Source organism: Monopterus albus, unplaced genomic scaffold (genome assembly GCF_001952655.1).
Source record: "Monopterus albus unplaced genomic scaffold, M_albus_1.0 scaffold275.1, whole genome shotgun sequence".
NCBI classification, from domain to species: domain Eukaryota; kingdom Metazoa; phylum Chordata; class Actinopteri; order Synbranchiformes; family Synbranchidae; genus Monopterus; species Monopterus albus.
Window position 1 is genome coordinate 158,242 of NW_018128155.1, and position 9,687 is coordinate 167,928.

A 9,687-nucleotide genomic window follows, 5' to 3' on the forward strand; every position below is an offset into this window, starting at 1 on the left:
ACTCCATGATTCCTGCGAAGATCAGGTTTTTCTGCTTGGACTGCGCATCCATCTCCTCCATTCTATACGTGAGAGTTAATAGATTCTCTCACAGTTTATTCATATCCCGACAAGTGTCTCTGTCAGCTTTGTCATACATCGCCACATCCGCTTTAATCGCGTCCACCTCTCGCTGGGTAAACTGAAAACTCATCTTTATCTCCTGCATTTCCTTGATCAAGTCGTCGAATCTCTTGTTGTGAGTCTCCATAATTAGTTTCACAAAGCCTTGGAAACTCTCATTGAGTTGGACCATAAGCGCAGTGTGCATACTGCGCTGCCGCTCCATCATCTCAGCAACTTGCGCCGCTGTGAACGATTCCTCATCCGCGTCAACACCATCGTTATTAGCACTTTTTCCCTTTGGAGGCATTTCAGAAGTTGTAGTAGTTGTAGAGTTATTGCTCAAAGCTCAAAGCCTTGACAATATGAAAAGGACAGAAGTGAAAATATCGTAGAACAGACAGAGAAGCAATAGACACGTCTGCTCTCGCTCGCAACCCGGAAACAACTGTTTATTGGACATAGGATATTTCAAATATGCTGATGAGTAATATAACATGATCATTATGTTAAATATATTAATCAACCCATGTTTGAGGGACCCTGGTTGCCTGGGTTTTTTGGGGCACTGACCATGTATCGCAAAGTCCCAGGTTTGAGTCCAGCTGGGGATCTTTGTTGCATGTCATTGCTCATCTCCACTCATTTTATGCCCTTTGCCACTGTTAAATCTATAAAAAAAGGCTTTAAAAGCCCAAAATAGTAGTTGAAAAGTACACTATATTTGTTTTCTTATACTTCTGAATCTGCTGATTCTGATTCTGTATACTATTAAAACCAGTGTTCCTGGCAGGTATTTTGTTGCTGTGGAAAACGATAATCTACACTGTTAGCTGCATTTTCTCTGTTGCTTGCCTTTCAACATTTTAACATTTCAATAAAGCTTACAGTTAGTTACACTGAAAATAATGCACTTCATTATTCGAACGCCTTAAAGGGGATTCTGATGTTTTTAGGTATTTCCTAGGTATTACTTAGGGTTTTGAGACCCTATGACATTTTATCTCACTAGTAAAATGACAGCATTGGTCATTAGTTTAAATGCCTTAGACAATTTGAAGGCTATTTCTTGAGGGCATGTGTACAATGACTGCTTTGTCTGAGCAACCTTGTCCCTTAGAAATCATGTTTAAATAATACCAACTTTCTGAGTTACATTTTTAGGGAAACAATGTTTGCATGGATTATGTTTCCTGCGTTTTTCTAGTGTAGTAAGTACTACATTTATACTGCACACAAGTTGTAGAGACATGGTCTGAATGGATGGTGGACTTACAAGGCACAAAATTATACCACTGAAGACCAGGGTTTATATCTTGAGTCCTGCATGTAGTCCTCTCAACAGTTAATTTTCATTTAACTGTCACAGTCATCATTTTTGTAATAGTCATATACATTTTAGGAGGTGATGACAGTCCATTTTGTTGTTTAGGTATGAGGATATATTGAACTGTACCGTACCATGAATGAGGGAAAAAGAACCAGATAGAGGCAGGCAGAGAGTGTTTGTCAAAAACAAAGTGTGTTTTGTGTGTTTGTACAAGGCTTCATGTGTCTGCACAGCTGTGCTGTCATTTGCTAGATGATAATCTAAATGCTATTGGGGGCAGTTAGGGGCCTGAGGAGGGCAGAGAACAATCATTCCAATGGGTTCCTCTTTCCTTTGCATCAACCAACCAGTAGCAGTACATTAATCTGTCCAAGGCATTAAAGTGAAATTATCATGTTATGTAGGCTCTGCTTTCACTGTCCAAACTTGCAAATTGAGGCTGTAACAGAGGGGACAGCCATGTTCCTTTCTTACTGAGACATCCTTACTGAGTGGTGCCCTTTTAGCTTCAGTGATATTTGCAATTGACAGCTGTGTTCAGTGGTGTATCATCCAACAATCCACTGATGTCATGTTGCATCATTTGTCAGTGTCAACGGTTTTCTCTGACTGCTGTTTGGAGCATATTAACCTGCCCTCTGGAGCTTTAAAATGACAAACTAACAGTTCTTTTACTTTCCTTTGATTCACATACAATTTGGCATTTTTGCTTTTTTTTGGTGAAATGACATGTAAAAGTAAAAATAAGGTGAAAATTGTCTACAGGATTTATAAGCAAAATCTTCCTAACATGGAAACGCTTGACAGATAGAGATTATCAGAGTTGAAAATGGAAGCAGCACATTGTAACTGAAACCTGGCATTTCTCTGGATGATAACCAAAGCAATCTTCCTGTTCAATCAAATATATGTGCACACACACATTGTACAGAATCATTTGTGTGTGCCAGGTAAGAAGAGACTGTTGTACCTGAATGGCTCTACCTTTCTAGAACAGCGACAGCCAGCTACTGAGAATTACACCAACCAGCTAGAAGCCTGACTTTCTGCTACCGCTCCTGACAAGCTTCTCAGAAAAGGCTCTATGAAAGATGCAGACTTTTATCAGTCTGAATACCTCAGTCTTGTCTGTTCAAGCAGACCTATACAAAAGGATAGACTTGTAAAACAGAGCTTGTACAGCTTTTTTGCAAAGAGAGAAACTGTAATTCTGTAGGCGGCTCAGAAAAATGGATGTTAGTACACCAGAAATTTCATCACTGCCAGATAAATAATGCTGTGGTTCAGCACCATGGTCAGCACTTTTTTTTTCTCACAAGAAGAGTTACAAAGTGGAGGGACTAAAGCTAGCTGTACAGGGTGGCAGAAATAAATGACAGATTCATTTTCTGCATATAGACAATATGAGGTGACGTTTCAGTGAGAAATACCAAATCACAGAGTGTAAAATTCTATTGTGGGCTGAAGTAAAGGGGTACAAGTACAAAGGAGGAAAGAGAGAATCCACAGTCTGCTGCTATCCTAAAAAGTATGACTGTAGGTATGTATTCATGCATGATGCTACTTTGTGCCATCATGTAATTGTTACTTTTAATTTGCATTTAATGTTTTAATCTAACTTGCATTTAATGTTTTATCTAGCACTTAGAGCTGCCTTTGTGTTTGAAAATGTGCTATATAAATAAACTTGATTGCACTTAATAGAAACAAACTGGCAAAATGAGTTCAACCTTAGGTTTTTGCTCCTGTTAAATGTTTTGAATTTTTTTACAGATATGATTACCGATTCTGATTTGTTTATTCCTCACAGCAATGGCAGCTGAGAGTCCTGCGTTTAGTATGTGCATTTAGAGCTGTTGCTACCATTTAGGACACTGAGGTCAGGTTATTAGTATTTTGGGAGCAATTTTAGCCTTTTAGGCTTCTTGTTTAGATTCATGAACTCAGGACTTATGATATCCTGGCTCTGGATATCCTCCATATAGTTTCTCAGGAATAAAGTTGACAATATTATAACACTTGGATCGGTTGTATTGAAAAAGTAGCCATGCCCTCTCTGTTTGTACCCAGAGAAACATCAAGGATACAATTAAAATAAAATTTGAAATGGGAATTTACTGTGTGAGAAGATCATTCTAGAACCAAAAGGATCCTTCGAGTTTTCAACTCTGTAGTCACCTGCCTGTCATAGGCAAACAATTACGTGTTTATGTAGCCAAATGCTGCTATTCTACTTGTGTTGTCACTCCAGATACTATTACTAGATGCAATAGTAGTAATTACTACATGAGTATGGCATGGCCTAAGAAGAGGAAACCAGGGGATGCTTTGCCAAAAATATTAATGTTTTTCTCCACAAGGGGCAGGGGTCTCTGGTGTCTGCATAAGCATCGGTGACACAGTTATACAGGCTATGGGCCAAACGCAAGTTGCAGGTGAACCAGAAGATAGAAGCAAACATAGAACATCTGGCTGGGACTCAAAATGGTTAAAGAGTGGAACCCCAAATATAGCCTGTAGTAATTTGTTGACAGCGCCGTTGCCTCACAGCGAGAAGGTTCTGGGTTCTCGACCTTTCTGTGCAGAGTTTGCATGTTCTCCCCATGCTTGCATGGGTTCACTACGTGTACTCCGGCTTCCTCCCATTGTCCAAAGACATTTGGCTTAGGTTGATTGGTGACTCTAAATTGCCCGTAGGAGTGAATGTGTGTGTGTGTGTGTGGTTGTTTGTTTGCGTGTTGGCCCTCTGATGGACCGGCAACCTGTCCAGGGTGTACCCTGCCTTTCGCCCGATGCAGGCTGGGATTGGGTCCAGCCCCCCGCAACCCTGTTCGGGACTAAGCATTATAGAAAATGTGATGTGTAATTTGTTGATTTCAAAGATTTAAATCTAAATCTTAAATGGAAATGTGTCAAGCTTGCATTTTTGTTATAGAGTTTTCTAATAAGCAATAGTTATGAAAATAGCACAGGTTTGTATCAAATTGCTGAGCAGTTCAAATTGCAATCTGCTCCAACTTGAGAGTCTGTTGTAGTTTTATATTTGATATATTTCATTATGTGAATTTTATACATATTTTTTCTTATATAATGTTTGTTCTACCTTCTTTGATTGTGAAGTAACTGGTAGCTTTGACAATTATTTGTGTGCAATAAATTCATCTTATTAATGCTGTTCTTGTTTTATGTGACCATTACATAGAAATTACCAACCAAAAGTCTGGTGTTGCACAATAAATTAATAACCAAAACTTTTAGCACATGCACTCAAACTTTGGAACTTTCTGTCCAGAGATTGAATCTTACAAGCTTGAGCTAAAGCAATACATTGGGTCAGGAATTGTGTGTGTGTGTGTGTGTGTTTCTATGTGTTTTCGTTGTGTATGGTCTTGTGTGCTCCATGATGTGTTTGATCTCATATGTAACAGAAGAATCAAGGTTCTGAAACAAAGGACCCCTGGGGAAAGCTGGAGACAGATTCTGAATGTTTATTTGTGAGGTGATAATGCATTTTCTGGTTAGCTGAGTTGGGAATGAGAGGTGCAAAGGTTAAATGACAATGGAAACAACACATTATTAAGCTAAATAGTGTTAATAATTAGGCCAGTGTGAAAAATGCAATAATCTACTTTAAAACAATGGCCCAATACAGGACTGTAGTTCTATATATGGATTTGAATTAAATTAGCTCAATTCTGGCCGATACCAATCCTGTGAAAAATGTCTAGATTGGCGCCAATACCAATACTTGTTATTCTATTGGGACATCTCTAACAGTAAGTGTTACGTGTTATTACGCAGCTTGAGTTTGGAGTCTCTTGAGTTTAAGAGTTCAAGTTCATGAAGAGCACAGGAGGATATTGTAAAGTCATGTATTCCAAATTATGTATGTGACTTTTCTGACTTGGATTTGTGCTCTGTCAAAAATGTCTGGCTAGAATAAAAAGCAAGATAAAACATCAGTCATTGGAAATATGCCAGTAAACACAATAAAGGTTACAATATAGAAAAACAATCGGAAATGACACCCAATACAAAACATATTTTTAAGTGACCTAATTATTTTTAAAAGCTACTGTATAATAGCAGAAAAAAGGGGGCAGGAAATTGCATCATTAATGCTTGGCCAGCTGTGTGACAAGCTAGCACTTATAGACAATCTCCCCAATAAATGTTGTTTTAACTTTATCACTGAAAGACATGATGGCATTAATAAATCCAGCCATTAAAACCCACACCATTGGGGCAAGATTACAAGAGTAACATAAGAGGCGGTAATTGTAGGAACTTGCAGAAATGAGCTCCAGAAATGCTAATCTACATGATGCTAACATTTTGGGACACATTTAGAAGGTCGATGAAGTCAGAGGCTGGAAGGGATTTACTCTTCGTTACCACTGCTAGTAAAGCCCCAATCACTCAGTGACCCCACAGTGCCTTATATTCCTGTGGGCAGCCTACCATGGAGATGATTATAGCAATTAGAAAAATTCTGGCTCTTCCCCTTTAGCCACATTTGGCATTAATTGCAGAATGACAAATAATGTTAGCCCTAAAACCCTGCCCCCACACTCCCAAGTCAACCACAGAATTAAGATGGTGAAAAAGTATAACAGGAGAGATATTCAAATTAAGAAGGGGTATGTAAGCTCTTTAAAAAAGTAGCCGTAGGAGTCAAATTAACATTACAATATTGTTGCAGTATTTATCCCCTTGAGCTGAGCAATTAATTCCAAAACTTCCTGGAATGAGATTTCAGATGTGATAAACTGCAGCCTGTGGCTCAGGATATCTATTTACAATCAGTAAGGGAAGGCCAGGCTTTGACTGGAGCGTGTTCCAGCTAGACATGAACTGCCAGGAGCTGAAGAAGTATCAGGAAGGTCTAGACTCTTCAAGGGTATCATCAGAGTCTGTCTTTGTAACAGTAAAGTTTAACTATGTGTTTTTTTTGTTTGTTTGTTTGTAATAAATAGGCCTACCTTAAAGCTGCAGTAATGAATTACAAGCTAAAGAGCTAGTTATTTCCTGTGGGAGTTGGTGGAGCCCAGAGCAAGGCTACACTAAAAGGGGGTGTTACTGGGGTTTGCCAGAAATATGACTTCAAATTAAAAAAAACACTGATCAGTCAGACGGAGGTCAGAATTGAATTGGTTTTCAGCTTGATCAGCCATAACCGGTTGATCAGTCTGAGATATCTGATTCTGCGTTAGTGTGGCCTGTCAGATCTGTGGCAGAGCAACATCCAGTTCACCTTTAGGAAATGCTATGTTCATGGTACAGAAAAATATCAACAATTAAATGACATTCACAGAATGATAAAGTACATTTAATATTTTCACTGCTGTTTTTACTTGAGCTTGACAGGAGAGGCAGGGGAAAAAAACAACAGAAAACCCAGAAACCCAAACCATGACAGAAACATGAGTGAGGACTGGGTTAATGAATGTCACAGAGCAGTGACAAAACCAACTACAACGCTTCCTCTCAGCAGAATGTCCAAGATTTAGTCTGATAGTTGGTCTATCTGCTGTGGTCTACAATCAAAATTAAAAAGACCAGCTGTGGTTAGAAAATGCTAATTCATATATTGCTTGTTACACAAAATACTTTAAAGTTGTTTTGCTGCTGTAGTGACTGAAATAAAAAATAAACCTTTTTTTAAACTAGAAAATTTCTTAATTGGCTTTGAGTTCATTGAAAAATGCTATATTAATAAATGTATTTTTAGAATTAATGTTATTAATCTGATGGGATTCGGATTTGATAAGTGAATTCAGAATTGGATTCAGATTTGATAAAATGCTAACAAACCCAAGTCTTATTTATCAGATAAAAAGTCAGATATTTTTCCCAGGAGGTCAGAGTTACAAAAACCGAGCAATAAAAGAGTGAATACCGCATGTGTCAACCAGGTAGACAGACTCATTAATCTAATACTCATTTTGCTTGCTGTTTGTTGATGCTAACCATCTTCATATGATAGTCCGATGTGTCCTCTTTTCTGTTATTGCCAGGTGACAGAAAATTCAGTCAAGGCACTTTTAAGACTTTGTGCAGCATGTGAGAAAACTGTCACAAAAGAACAAAAAAAATAAATAAAAATAAATAAAGAAAGAAAGTCACTTTCGGCTTTTCCCGTTTAGGGGTCGCCACAGTGAATCAAATAACAGCCCTAAAAGATATTTTTTACTCAATGGCACGTGGTTGCTGCATTAACTACAGTATGTGGTATACTGTATAGTAGTTTTCTACAATGTCCTTCAGACATAGTAAAAACCCTCCCTGTATGACAAAAAAAAAGAATAAAAACATCTCAGAAGAAATAGCACCAGTCCAGTCTTTCTCTTATCAGAGGCTACCAGATGCCAGCCCACAACACCATCCCACACATGGCCTGAAGGTACACTGCAACATGAGGCCATTGCAAGAGTGAGATACAGTACAGAGGGAGGAAAAAGAGACATATAGCCTGGAAACATTCAGAAGTGGATCACCATGTGGAGGCAGGTCAATCAGAGTAAAGAGAGCCCAGGAAAAAGTGGATCGGTTGCGTCAAAGACCAATCTCTTCTTTTCCTCGCTATGCCTAAGAGGCTAAATTGGAAAGAAAGAAGAAACAACTTGGATTCAGACAGAATGTGATTGTTACCATGAAAAACAACAAAAAAACGTTTTTGGTGGTTCCTCCAGCAGCTTTGTGGCAACAGTAAAAACAATGCAAATCACTTGTGAGTAACAAGGGCCATCCATCACCCTTGTTACAGCTCTATCATACAACACAGGCCCAGTAGCAAAGCCAATCATGCACACATTGTATGCAAAAGCCTACAGGCTGTCTTTCAGTGTGAGTGGAAGCTTTCTACATTTTATATGTGGAAAGCAAGAAGCTTTTTACTAAAGTGAGATACACTGTCTGATCAAGCCATCTGTGATTAGATTCTGACAGGCTGCCGAAAGTGTGCTGGTTGACAGCCCCAAAATTCAATTTTGCTTCACTTTCTCATGTGTACTGCTTAAAGACAACTATCTGTGATGACACTGAGAGGTACGCACACTTGACAGACGCAGCAGTGTACACAAACTCATACACACGATTGCTGCCAACTACTCACTGCCTTAACTTCTTATTCCGGCTGCCAGTGAAAGCTGATTACCAGCACCAGTCATCTTCTAAACAAAAAGCAGAGAGATAGTAGAGTATGAGAGCATAACACTTGAATTTGAGGGAGACAGGGGCTCGCAAGAAACCATCATGAAAAGCACAGAACCTTGTTTAAAAACATAATTCTGGCATGAAAAGTGAAAGAAATTGAGAGATCTTAATGTTCATGTTTTAAGGGGTCAAAGTGAAATGAAGAATGGCAAGAGGTAAAAGTGGCTCAACCATCAGCTCTGAGCTTATTAATGACAATTAGCTTATAAAAAGTCAGAAAATTCTCATAGGCTAATGTGATGTATGTTGTAGCTTTTGTTATCAGACCAACATTCCAAACATGTTAAATTTACAATGATATACAATAGAGAAATAAGCAAAAAAGCTGGAACATGTATGTTTGTCATTTTTGCTTGAGAAATTACTTAAATCTGAATAATTTTCTTTCAGTTCACTAATCAATTAATTAGCTATATATAATCTATTAATCTGTTATTCATTAATGTAGTGCAATTTATACTAGATTAGCCAGTCATCAAATGACAACCAAAGGTAAAGGCATGTTCAAATTGAACTGAAAGTAGATTTTAAAGTTGAACCCCATAACACAGTAAGCACATTCAGTCAGCCAACTCAACTAGAATGCCATTCTGTACAAATGTGCATCAGATATGAAAAGAGAATGTCATGTGAGTGTAACACTAGATTAAAACGGACTGCCTGAACTAGCTTGCTAGCATCTTTTCATTCACTCTATGCTATTTTTGACTTTTAGAAGTCAGTGGAAAGGTCTCAGTAGAAACAAGAAGATACAAATTCTAGGCAGCGCATAAGAAGGTAAAGGATTGTATATTATATGACCATATGACTCCATCACATGAATGTAAAGAGAGAAGAAAGAGGGAAAGAAACTGGAGTTAAAAAAACGCTGAAGAAATCCAGTTCCTGGTAAGTTTTGAGATCACAGGAACACTCATCCACAATAATTTCCCTCAGCTGTAGATATACCTTTTTTTCCTGGTCTTTATTGTATGGATGCTGACTCAGCATCCATACCTTGTTTTCCAAATATCTATTTTTTTATTGATGCTGGGTCAGAC

The 9,687-nt window shown here is 38.2% G+C and overlaps 1 protein-coding gene across 7 annotated transcripts in view; it reads right to left on the reverse strand.

The window, feature by feature from the left end:
* The window catches only part of LOC109972971 (leucine-rich repeat and fibronectin type-III domain-containing protein 2-like), a 269,768-nt gene that overhangs the window by 38,835 nt on the left and 221,246 nt on the right, over nt 1-9,687 (reverse strand). The window contains exon 4 of one of the 7 annotated variants that reach the window (XM_020622238.1): nt 8,547-8,604. The exons of the other annotated variants lie outside the window; for them this stretch is intronic. The gene's annotated coding sequence lies outside the window, so the exon portion shown is untranslated. The remainder of the gene's footprint in view (nt 1-8,546; nt 8,605-9,687) is intronic. 7 annotated transcript variants of the gene reach the window in all.